Here is a 14,311-nt window from a genome sequence, read left to right as displayed (position 1 = left end):
AAATTGGTACGAGTAGGTTCATGCAATAGATTGCGCAGAAGTAAATTGAAATCAATGGAACAAATAAAATATTTTATTGATTTCTCAAACAGGAAAATAAATGAACATGACCAATCTAAATAAATAAATGTACTGAAGAAAAGAAAACGTAGCAACAATGAAAATAAACTACTAAGAATGATTCACTAAAATGTTCTAATCCGCTATCTCTCCATTCCCCTCGGCCACGTCAGGTAGGGCTTCTTCCTCCTCGGGATCCTCAGGCACCTCTGGGTCTAAGAACTCTGCAAGCTGCATCTGAAGACTCTGATTTTTCGATTCCAACTCAGCAATCTCTTCCCTGTGGGTCAGAATCTTTCCTATCGCGTCATTCAATTCATTTCTTGCGTGTGCGCAGTTTGTTTCATTCTTCTGGATGAGCTCCTTCTCCTTTGCTTTCCTTTCGTCTACCTCCTTGGATAACCTTTGGTTATTCTCAGATAATTGCATTATCACATTCCAGGATTCTTCAATTTTTTTCTTATCCCTCAGCCGGGCTTGACGGGCTTCAGACAGTTATATGGTGCGTCTATCCACTTCCTCCTTAGCTTGCTTGGCTTGACTCATCGTTATTTGTAATGACTCTCGCAGTTCGTAGTTATGTTCTTTAACGAGCTCGAACATTTGGAAGACCTCGTCAATTCTTTTCTCTGCTGCCTCCAGTTTGGTAGTCAGATTTTCCACTTGTTGCCTCCTCTCAAGATTACTAGCTTTCAGCCTCCTGATAGTCCTATCCTGGTGTCCTATAGCCAATTCCTTTAAATGTATAGCAGCCTGAGCGCGCGTGCGATGCTGGTGGTAATCCAACTGAATAGTCTCCCTATGGGTAATCGGGGTTACTTTCTTACGAGCAGTGACACGAAAACGAGCCATTTCCTGAAAAAAAATAAAAAGGAAATGCTCAGAATATCACAAATATGACAGAATAAAAATTTCAAGGTTATATAGAGTCAAATATACGAAAATAATCAAAATTTTCGGAAATTTCCAAAAATGGAAAGTTTTGAGATAGACACATGGATTCGAAGCATATGTCGAGAGGATTCCAGAACAGTTGACGGAATCGAATTCGGAGTTTCCTATGAAAAGTTATAAGGGTTACAAAACTTTCCTAAAACGGCAAAAACGACGTTTCGGAGGCCTAAACAAAGGATTTTCGCGATTTGGACCCCTACCTCACGACTTTAAGGTGGTGAGTCTCGATCGTTGGGCCGTTTCGGAGGGAATTGCGTCGGTCCCGATTAAAAATTCGTCCGAATTTTTTTTTTTCCGAAAAAAAATCTTTTCCCACCCGGATTATGAACCTGGCGGCTCTGATACCACTTAAATGTCACGCCCCGAGACCGGGGTTGGTCGACACCGGCGTTGTTCATCAATCACACAATCGAAAAACAACCAGCCTCGTAGCACAGTATAAACCGAAACCAGTTTATTTCATAAATTCGCAAAATTTGAACATTTGTCTTTACAACGGAAAATAAATAAATGCGGAAACGTCTTACAAAAAAAATACGAAAATTCTAAATCCGAATACTACAATTCTCGAAATTTATCACCAGCCCCAGAATTGTTCTGACTCTTCTTCCTCAACCTGCTCTTCGAATTTATCTGGGAAGGGGAGTAAGGGGTGAGTATTTTGGGAAATACTCAGCAAGTGAGGGCCGTTCGAGTACACAACAACATGCATATAAAATTTCGAAATACATACACACACCATGCATATTTTGACTCATACCACATTCGTATCATTGACCTGACACTGAGATTCCTCTACTTTCAATGGTTTACTGAATTCAGTCCCTAATTTTTATTCCTCTAAAGGGTCGAGGCCGAATCGGTTATATCCCCACCGTATGAGGGTCATATCATAGTTGGGATTCCCTCCCATATCAAGTTGAATCCTCACAGTGTCAACATAAAACTCATGCAGAAATCATAACCAGAAGGGGGTAGAAGAAGAATTGTATTCGACTGAATTTTTCAAAAAAAAACGAAAATGCATACACCGAAATTACACATTTAAAACAAGCTCACTTACCTTAAATTCTTGAGGAGAAAAACGTGAAAACCTCGGGATTCTTGCACTGGAATTTTGAAAATTCCTCTTCGGCGACTGAATTGCGGCAGCGCTTCGCGGCTCTCGAGAATCCTAAGAAAACTAGGGGAGAAACTCGAAAAATTGGAGTAGAAAATGGTGTGAATTTTCGAGTTATAGGCCCTCCTATTTATAGGGGTTGGCTGCTATCTCGATCGAGTTTATCCGCGCATTTGAATTGAATCAAATCTTCATCTAGAATCGTGATCTAAATCTAAATATTTATCCCTGATCCTGGATGATAAATTTTGAAATCTTGATATCCTTCCCTTGGATAAATTTCGAAATTATGCTATGTCCAGCCTGAAAAATTTTGACTTCTGTGTCTAATTTTCAATATTCGGTAGACTTTTATTTCCCAATTATATTTCTTAAATCCCAAAATTTCCCTACCTAAACTCGAAATTTAGTGGTATTTTCCCAAGATAAGATTTTGATATTTTTTTCTTAAAATCCTGGTAGTTAAACTTTTAAATTTTTCTCAAGCCTATATTTTATCGTGCAGACTTTTCCCTATATCTCAACAATTTCGAAAATCCTCCCTAAATCCTTCAATATTTTCGAAAATCCTATGATATCTACTTCAAGATTTGTAATCCAAGATTGAATTATCTTCCTGCTTAAATCTTTATCCAGGTATATCAAATCTTAGATCTATATCCGGTATAATTCTGCATATCTCAAATTTCGAAATATACACGATATTATTTAAATTCTTGAGTTCCAAATAATGCTCAAGATAAAATTATCCATTCCATTTCGAAAATCTTGCAAATCTTGGTACAAAATATTATCATGATAAAATCTAAAATCCTGGATTTTACAAAATTGCTCTAGAGGATCTCCAAGGCCTTGCAGAATCTTTTACAAATATCAAGATTGTTGATCTAAAGATGAACACAACTGAGGATGAACAACCCAACATAACCTAGTCATCGTCTCAGGAACCACCAAGATAAAGTGTGGGATCTCAGAATATAAATATGAGATAATCCCAACCAGACTTTCATACCGGTAGAGAATCACACCCAACGGGAACGAGGTCAAGGAGAAATCAAATTCCTTGCACCAAATACCTTATGAGAAATCTGTTTTATAACCTATACATTCTTATGGGATTATTCTTAACCTAGATGTATTAGACTTCAAAAACAGAGAAGATATCATAGATTATTATACATCTGCTATGAGAATTGCAGCAGACACACTTGATCTCAATAGAGAAAGATTCATTAAATTATTAGAAACGAGTCTTCTGAGTTCAGTTAAAATTGCTTGGGACATGATTTCGGTAGAAACTAAAGAATCAGTTCTAGTCGGAGAATCTCTCAGCGAGATAGCCGGAATAATGGTTATAAGGGTAAACTATTTTAATAGTCAAGATACAAATAAGAAAAAGAAATACGCTCAAGCTATGTATAGTCTTGAATTACATGATATATATTTAGTGGACGAATATATTATGTTATTCACCAAAAACTCAAGATAGAAGTAGCACGAACCATGTCCCAGATTCATATCGGAGCAATTCAGATTATGATAAAAACTACTTTTAAAGAAGGAATATATTCATCTATTGATATGCTATATGCGATAAAATAATTAGTAACCTTCAAGATTCAGTACTGGGAACAATCTCAAGAAATCTCTATGCAAAGAAAGTTGTAGGAGTAATTTATCCAAGAATGTCCTACAACCTGGTAGATCGAGATTTTAACCGAGCTTTGGCATTGCATCATAATTTCAAAGAAAAAAGCTGATGAAAGAGGGTAATAGACCGTATTCTATTATCTATCAAATCTCATATACTCTATCTAATACACATCATTCAAATTTTTTATCAGAAATGGGTTCATTTAAATATCTGAAATATTTGTTTTATTATAATAATTACAAATTTGTTCATTTTATCTGTTTGACAGTGCATGCGAAGATCGCAAAACCCTGACTTGCTTATCTTTGATCCAGAGATCGAAAGAACTGCACGAAGATTAAGAAAAGCTAGAAGAGAAAAAATTCAAACAATGGCCGAAAACATAGAGAATGACAGACATAACCTGCCATAGGCTATACCTATCAGAGATCACTTCCGACCAGTTATCAACACTCATTATTATGGCATTGCTCGAGGGAACATAAACGCCAACAATTTCGAGCTGAAGCCTGCTCTGATAAATATGATTTAGCAGAACCAGTTTACGGGAACTATCACTTCTGATCCCCACGTTCATTTGAGGACCTTCTTGGAGTTCACGGATACGGTAAAAATTAATAATGTTTCTGACGATATTATTAGATTGCGTTTGTTTACAATAAAATATTTTTTTGTTTTATTATAATAATTACAAATTTGTTCATTTTATCTGTTTGACAGTGCATGCGAAGATCGCAAAGCCCTGACTTGCTTATCTTTGATCCAGAGATCGAAAGAACTGCACGGAGATCGAAAGAACTGCACGGAGATCGCAAAGCCATCGTTCTCCCCATCTTGTTTTATACAACTCAGGTCCTAATTCATGAGAGTAAATTGATGTAAAATTTCCTATAATTAATATCTTGGAAGATGGCTTGTTGTCTTATCATGTTTTCTGTCTCAAGTATTTCTCGAATGGGTTTTGATTTTATTGTAGACATAGATATGGAAATGAAGAAAGCCTTTTTAGCTAGGTTGTATTACATTGAAATATAAGTGCAAGGAAATCAATGTTCCGAAGGAGAAATTTCATGTTAATCTTATGTTAATACCCCAAGGCTCCGTTTGATACGTGTGATAGAATAAGTAAATTATTAATAATTAGAATGATTAAAAAATGAGATATATGGATTAATAGTATGATAATATAAATAACATGGTGTTTGATATGATTTTAAAATGATGGATTAATTTTGTAAATTTTATTGTAATGATCAAAATGCCACAAATGTTAATTAAATATATATTCTTAAAATAATTGGATAAATAATTAAATATTTATAATTATAATTTACATTTATTAAAATAATTTAAATATATTAATTATAAATAAATTTTTAAATAGTATTTATTTTAATAATTAAAATAGCAATAATATTTTGAATGTTAATGTTAAATAAAATTTTAGTAATAATTACAATATTATTGTTTTTTTTAAAAATTATTATAAATATTCTTAAAATAATTTGATAGATAATTAAATATTTATAATTAATAATTAAAATAATAGTAATATTTTGAATATTAATTTTAATGTTAAATAAAGTTTAATGATATTATAATATTATTGTTTTTAAATAATTAAATAGATAATTAAATATTTATAATTATAATTTATGTTTATTAAAATTAATTTAAATATATTTATTAGAAAATATATTTGAAAATATTAGGTAATCATTAAACATAATAAATTAGAATTTAATAAATATTTATTTTTATAAGAGATAAGAAGATAAAAATGTAATCTGTGGTGTATTGATTACTTATCCCACTTAATTTGTTAGATTAATAATCAAATAATTAATCATAAAATTAGGTCTTTAATCGGGTCAAAATTAATATATCTTAAAATTTTTAACCAAACATTAAATAAGTATATGATTATTCATCTATTCTTATTTAATCACATCTCAGTAGCTAGTAGATCCTTAACTTTCAGTAGAACTCGTTCTACATGATTTCATGTACTATTTATATAGATGTTACGTATAACAAATGACAAGCTAAAAGTTAGTCTATTTTTGATACATGTATATTTAATAAAAATTAAAGAGCCGTTTCAAATCAGACGTTGAAATCAATATAAGAAAAGCTCTTCTCTCTCGAATTCTTGAAAAAAATCAATCTCTAAGTTAGAAGCATATCAAGTAGGGATGTAAATGAACCAAACCGTTTGTGAGCTATTCGAAGCTCGATTCGATAAAAGCTCGTTTGAGCTCGTTTAATGAGGCTCGTTAAGATAAACAAATCAAACTCAAGCTTTACAGTATTCGGCTCGTTAGCTCGTGAACATGTTCGTTGGTAAGTTCATGAATAATCTTTTGGATGAAAAAATAATAGTTTTGATATTTGATTTATTGATTTTTGTAATGGAACCAAGCTCTCAGAATCTCTTGTAACCACCCGTTAACAGATCACACTTGAGGAATTACGAGACAATCAATCCAAGAACTCAACACACGGTAAGCAAAATAAAGAAAATAACTCTCGAGACACGATTTACGTGGTTCGGTCATTAATCGACCTACATCCACGGGAGGATCTCATCTTTATTAATCAACAATCTGAGTTTGAATTACAAAGAAAAACAACAAGCACTCCTACAGAATTCACTCTCAACATGCACTCTCTTCTTTCTCAGAACACATGCTCTTGAATTATCTCTTGGTGTACTTATATTCCTTCAGAGATGACCGAATGAATCTATTCAAAGAACTGCCTTCCTTCAAGACTCCTTGCTTCTATTTATATGGGCATAACTCCTTTATTCAGTTATCCTATCTGTTACAACAGAAGCCTTCCTCTCCAGTTGCTTTCTCGATCCCTCAGCTCTGAAGTTGTTAACTTTGCCATGTCACTCATTAAATGCTGACTAAGATGGTTGAGTTGGCACAATGAAACCACAATTCTCCACCTTGACAATCAACCAGCTTAAACTGATTAGCTCCTCCAGGTTCCCTGCTTCTACGTCTTTTCCCCACTGGAAACATTTATCAAATTCAAACAATGCTGAAACTTTGAGTTTGGAATAATCTTTGTACACATATCTGCAGGGTTATCTTTTGTACTGATCTTCCTTATTGATACAGAGCCTGTATCAACCACTTCCCTTACAAAATGCAACCGAACATCTATGTGTTTTGATCTTTCATGGAAGACTTTATGCTTGGATAAATGTACTGCACTTTGGCTATCACAGTGAACGTTTATTGTCTCTTGAGCATATCCCAAGTCTTCCAAGAATCCTTTTATCCATAAAGCTTCTTTTACAGCTTCAGTAACGGCCATGTACTCAGCTTCCGTTGTTGATAGAGCTACCACATGTTGCAGCATAGCTTTCCAACTTACTGATGTCCCATACACCATAAAGATATATCCGGTTAAGGATCTTCTTGTGTCTAAGCTTCCAGCAAAGTCTGAGTCAACATACCCGGTTACAATGTCCAAAACCTCACCAGTATGTCTGAACATCAACCCAAGCTCAAGAGTTCCCTTAAGATATCTGAGGATCCACTTAATTGCCTGCCAATGCTCTTTTCCCGGGTTAGCCATGAACCTACTTGCTAAGCTAATTGCATAAGCAAGATCTGGCCTAGTACATACCATATCATACATTAAACATCCCACAGCACTTGCATACGGAAATTTCTGCATATTGGCTTTGTCCTAATCAGACTTTGGTGATTGGCTTGTTGACAGCTTAAAGTGATTTTCAAGTGGTCCATGCACTGCCTTATAGTCTTTCATCTCAAACCTTTGAAGCACTTTTCTCAGGTATCCAGTTTGAGTAAGCCATAGAACTCTCTTTGTTCTGTTTCTTACTATCTCCATTCCTAGTATCCTTTGGGCAGCCCCTAAGTCTTTCATTTCAAATTGTTCATTGAGTTCATGTTTCAGCTTCTGTATTTCAGTAAGGTTATGACATGCGATTAGCATGTCATCAACATAAAGTAAGAGATGCATTTGTCTTCCACATTGAAGTGTCTTATGGTAGACACACCAGTCATGCTTATTCCTTACAAAGTTGTGATTCAACATGAACTCATCAAATTTCTTATACCATTGCCTAGGGGCTTGCTTGAGACCATAAATGGATTTTTTTAAAAGTTCCACAAAATGGTGATTTTGACTTAAATTCAAAATTTTGTGGTTGCTCCATGTAAATCAGTTCTTCAAGGTTTCCATGCAGGAAAGTTGTCTTAACATCCAGCTGTTCAGCTCAAGATCCTCAGTAGCTACAATGGAAAGCACAATCCTTATTGACCCATGTTTGACAACATCTGAAAAAATTTCTTGGTAGTCTATCCCTTCAATTTGCGAGTATCCTTTTGCCACTAACCTGGCCTTGTATCTAGGATTCTCAACTCCAAGTATACCTTCCTTTTTCTTGAAGATCTACTCAGAGCCAACAATTCTCTGATTTTGTGGCTTAGGGACCAGTTCCCAGGTCTTATTTTTTATTAAGGAATCAACTTCATCTTTCATTGCAGTATACCATGAGTGCCTCTCTTTTGAATTCATTGCTTCTTCCACATTTCGAGGTTCATATTCATTTACTTGAGAAGCAACTGAAAAAGCATAAGAGACCAAGTCTGCATGACCATATTTCTGAGGTGGTTTAATGGTCCTTCGTTCCCCGTCCCTTGCTAACTGATAGTCATCCAGGTTTTTTTTTTTTTGATGTTGTACTTTCTGTGGAATCTGGAATGATATCATCCTTTTCCTGTAGTAGGTTAGGAAGCTCCACCTTGACAGATGTATCATTACTACTGGTACTGATTTTTGGAGTTGATATATTCAGTGGTTTATCTTTAAAAGGATACATATCCTCTTTGAAGGTCACATCCCTGCTTAGAAGTAGCCTTTGAGTTCAAGGTTCTATACACCACAATCTATAGCCTTTAACTCCTTCTGGGTAGCCGAGAAACACACACTTGATGGCTCTTGTATCTAGTTTTCCTTGTTTTATATGTGCATAAGCAGCACATCCAAACACTTTTAGTTCATCTAGATTAGGAGGTGACCATGTCCACAATTCCATAGGAGTTTTAAAACCCAATGGTATTGATGGACTTCTATTAATTAGATAGCATGCAGTAGCTACTGCCTCGGCCCAGAAAGATTTGGGCATTCCTGAATAGGACATGATACATCTCACTCTTTCAAGTAGTGTTCTATTCATTCTTTCTGCTGTGCCATTTTGTTGTGGTGTGCCAGGGATTGTTAGGTGCCTCGAGATACCCTTTTCCCTGCAGAATTCAAAGAACTCTTTTGAGCAAAACTCCAGCCCATTGTCTGTCCTTAGCTTTTTAAGTCTCTGTCCGGACTGATTTTCAGTGAGAGTCAACCAAGTTTTGAACTTATCTAAAGCTTTACTCTTATTCTTTAATGTGTAAACCCATACTCTACGAGAAAAGTCATCAATTATGGATAGGAAATATCTGGCCCCACCATTTGAAGCAACACGTGAAGGCCCCCACAGATCAGAGTGCACATATTGCAAGGGAGCCTTTGACGTATGTAATCCTTTGGTGAACTTTACTCTAGTAGAATTTCCCTTTACACGGTCTTCACAAAATGCTAGTGGAGTAATTTGTTTATTTCGTATCAATCCTTGCTTATGTAATTCTATTAAGCCTTTCTCACTGACATGCCCAAGCCTTAAGTGCCATAGCATTGTATTATCTTGGTTCTTTTCTATTGTAGCAGCAGATCCAACAATGGTACTTCCATCTACAATGTATAAGCCATTTTGCTGAGTTCCTTTCATGTGAATTAGAGACCCTCTGGAGACACTTAATATTCCATGTGCAGCTTTGAATGTATATCCTTGTTTATCAAGAGTGCCAAGGAAATGAGATTCCTTTTAAGTTCTGGTACATAGCGCACTTCTCCCAGGATTTTCTCAGTACCATCTCTTAATCTCAATCTGATGTTCCCAATACCACTCACTCTACAGGTTTTATTGTTACCAAGAATGACTTGTCCCCCATTGGACTCATTTAGAGACTCAAACCAATCCTTGTTAGGACTCATATGAAAAGAGCATTCACTGTCTAGTATCCAACAGTTTTCCTTTTTGAGGTCTGATGTGCACAGGACATCCCCGCTTTCATATCCTTCAAGTGTTGCCTCTGCCTCACCTTGATCTCGATGTTTTTCACCATTTTTTTAAAGTTCTGGACAGTTTCTTCTGATATGACCAGGTTTATGATAGAGAAAGCACTTGAATTGTTTTGTCTTGGATCTCGATCTACTTCGGTGTTTTGATCGAGAATCCTTCTTTTCAGTTCTGCCGCGAGAGTACAATCCATCTCCAACATCTTTATACTCCTTTTCATTGTGTGTTTGAGATTCTTTTGCCTTTAGGGCCTTTTGTATGTCTTCGAATGACAGGGACTCCCTTGCCTACTTCATATCATAGTATCAGAGAACACTGAGTAGGATCTTGGAAGAGCATTAAGAATGATAATGGCCTTATCTTCATCTTCTACGTCTGTACCAATATTTTGTAAGTCTAAAATGAGCTTGTTAAACTCATCAAGATTTTCGCATATTGATTTAGTCTCTGTCATCTTGAACCCGAATAGTTTACCTTTTAGATAGATTCTGTCTTGAAGGGATTTTTTCATATACAGAGATTCTAACTTGTTCCATATGCCAGCAGCTGTTTTTTCCGAGGATACTTCCCGAAGAACTTTATCGTCTAGATTCAGAGTGAGGGTGCTGAACGCCAATTCAAGAATTTCATCTTTCTTCTCACGGTCAAGTGTATCAGGGAGATTCTTTTCACCCAGTAGGGCTTTCGCAACTTTCTGTTGAACAAGAATGACGTACATTCTCCTTTGCCATAAACCAAAATCTCCCTTTGCGTCAAAACGTTTCACCTCAATCTTTGTACCCATCGCTTTGACTTGTACAACTTTGAACCTGGGCTCTGATACCACTTGTAATGGAACCAAGATCTCAGAATCTCTTGTAACCACTCGTTAATAGATCACACTTGAGGAATTACGAGACAATCAATCCAAGAACTCAACACACGGTAAGCAAAATAAAAAAAACAACTCTCGAGACACGATTTACGTGGTTCGGTCATTAATCGACCTACATCCACGGGAGGAGCTCATCTTTATTAATCAACAATCTGAGTTTGAATTACAAAGAAAAAACAACAAGCACTCCTACAGAATTCACTCTCAACATACACTCTCTTCTTTCTCAGAACACATGCTCTTGAATTCTCTCTTGGTGTACTTATATTCAAGAGCATGTGTTCTGAGAAAGAAGAGAGTGCATGTTGAGAGTGAATTCTGTAGGAGTGCTTGTAGTTTTTCTTTGTAATTCAAACTCAGATTGTTGATTAATAAAGATGAGCTCCTCCCGTGGATGTAGGTCGATTAATGACCGAACCACGTAAATCGTGCCTCGAGAGTTATTTTCTTTATTTTGCTTATCGTGCGTTGAGTTCTTGGATTGATTGTCTCGTAATTCCTCAAGTGTGATCTGTTAACGAGTGGTTACAAGAGATTCTGAGAGCTTGGTTCCATTACAAGTGGTATCAGAGCCTAGTTTCAAAGCTGTACAAGTCAAAGCGATGGGTACAAAGATTGAGGTGGAACGTGTGGTATCAGAACCCAGGTTTAGATCGAGCCGTGGGTAGAATCCTCGATACCTAAACGAAGGAGGTGAGGGCTCCTGGTAAAAATCTTTGATTAAACTCTCGAGGTGGTTTATGCTCCCAGTATTCATGTAAGGCGTGCGCTCCAACGCAGTGAAGTGGAGTAACCTCAATTGGAGGACGAATAAGGCTTGAGGGGAGGCTCGGACCATGAGAATAATAGTGGAACTTCGTTTGAGGGGAGGATTGTTGGGATGCAACCAAAGTCCCACATTGGAAGATCTAGAGAAAGATCATGGGTTAATAAAAATGAAATGATATCTCCATTGGTATGAGGCCTTTTGGGTGGTTCCAAAAGCAAAACCATGAGGATTAAAATCTAAAATGGACAATATCATACCAGTGTGGAGATATCTGGATTCCATTGGTCCTAACAATTTTGCATATTATTTATGAAATATATAGAAATATATATTAAATTTATTTATTTAATAAATTTACAAATTTTAATAATAATAATATAATTTTCTTTAAATATATAATTTATTTTTAATTAATTTAATGAAAATTTAAATGTATAATTCATATTTATTAAGCTTTTTTAGGCTCGATAAATGCTTGAATAAGCTCGTGAGCCATGCATATATTCGTTAAATAAAGCTCGATCTCGACTCGATTATAAACGAGTCAAGCTCAAACATTCAAGAGTTTGGCTCGGCTCGACTCGATTACATCCCTAATATGAAGACTACTAAAATTATTTCTAAAGCACACATTGAAAGCTTATTAGATACTGAAGATCATTCGTTCGTTCTACTGCGTACTCACAATCTTTGTATTTTGTATTTATCAGTAGAAATTTTGAGTATTTGTAATATGTAGAAAGATTATTTTCCAGAAATCTTGATATTACATTTTAAAAAGTTATGATACTAGGAATTTCAATAAACAAATGTAAGACCTACTGAAGTAGTTTGTTCAAGGGTGGTACTCTTCGAAGTTTCTAATGATACCTCTAGAAACAGAATTAGGGGAGACATAGAAGGAATTTATCCTTTGATATTTCAGAAACAAAACTTGTGTTATTTTTTCTTTACGTGTAAAGACCCGACCCGGATCACCTAGTAAACAAAGATTAAAAAATGGAATTAAACTTAATTAAATCATAAATAGATAAAACAACATAAAAACAAACTTGAATATTATACAACCCCATAGAAGATAGAAACTGCAACAACCAAATGTTATACAACCATATCGAATCAAGAATTTAAACCTCCAAAGACACAGAAAACCAGGAAGGTAACTCCAGACAACATAGCCCCTGCTAGCTCACCGCTCTCTCCGGGTTCATCCAACCTAAGACATGCCCCGCGAAATATGGTGTCCAAGAAAACAAATTCGAGAACGTGAGTGACAAATCACCATGTATGAAGTATGACTAATTAGTTCTATATGATGGATATATGCACGTGTACAGGGTATCAGGAATCAAACTAGATCAACATGCTCAGTCTGGAGGTGTCATGGTGTGTAGCATGCTACATTGTTGCATCAGGAGTTGGCTCCCACACCAAATCGAGATCATGGACAACCAATGTCCCTGTCAACTGTAGTCGAAGAAAGTGGATCCCGATGTCAAATCAAACAAAAAATAGGGTTGAATGACCTTCATCGATTGGGAAATCAAAAGAAATACATGTCCAACATGATATGCATGCAACATAAAAATGTGACATAATACACACACATAAAATATTTCAAGTAATATGCAACACAGAGAAATGTGTACTTAATCCTATGTATCTTAGCAATACTTATGTACCTCAAAAATTGTTCTAGGAGCACATGGGTGTAATGTCCAAGCCTACAATTCCAGTGAGTACCAGATCACTATTTCTAATCCAAAATGCTTGACTAATCTAATATCTACTCCCAATAATTATTAAGGATTCAAGTCTATACCTTCGTCCGTCTTCATCCTGCTAATGTCAAGAGCCCACAAATGGAGTACAGCTTGGCTACGAGCCCGGTAGTCTCTTGCTAGTGCCCGAGCCTCAATAATATGGCTAGAAACACTCGATATAAGACTGGATGGCTCGAGGATCTTTCGATTTTGTGCTTAAAAATGTAATATTCCATAAGTTATATATATTCCAGAAATTTTGTGAAAATAAGTTGTGATATTTTCGTAAAATAAATTATTATAATATGATCAAAACTGAAAAGTCGGTAAAACTCAAAAACTACCATTAATATTATTATTATTATTATTATTGTTATTATTATTAATATATAATCTAACATTCATTGTGAATCGTCAATTTTTTCCATAATATGTTATAATTTCATTCAAAAAGTTAGTGAAAAATAAGTGGATATATTTTTGTAAAAGAAATTATTATGATATAGTCAAAAATAAAAAAAAAAGTTTGTAAAACCCCCGTTAAAAGATGATTTTCGATAAAACTCTTACACTACAATAATAATAATAATTATTAAAATTAATAATTTATCTATAAATGTACACATGATACGGTGTGAAGTATAAGAAAATACCGAAGGATACTTTAAGATTTAGAGCACAAAATCAACAAAGATTAAAACTTGAAAAAATTGTCAAAACACACCGTAAATATAATCTTTCATAATTTTTTGTATGTTATATTGCTAAATACATAAAATATTATGAAATTGTGTTATATATGAGACATTTAAATAACAAAAAATATGTATTTTTATCATTTAACATTCTGACTTTGTATGGATTATTATTGCTATGATAATTTAAATTAGAAATTAGAAATATATTATTATTTTTTATTAATGTTAGATAGAGGTTATGCAATACATATACATA

This window comes from Primulina tabacum, chromosome 11 (genome assembly GCF_025594145.1).
Source record: "Primulina tabacum isolate GXHZ01 chromosome 11, ASM2559414v2, whole genome shotgun sequence".
In the NCBI taxonomy this organism is placed as follows: domain Eukaryota; kingdom Viridiplantae; phylum Streptophyta; class Magnoliopsida; order Lamiales; family Gesneriaceae; genus Primulina; species Primulina tabacum.
Note: the sequence above shows the minus strand (reverse complement) of the source record.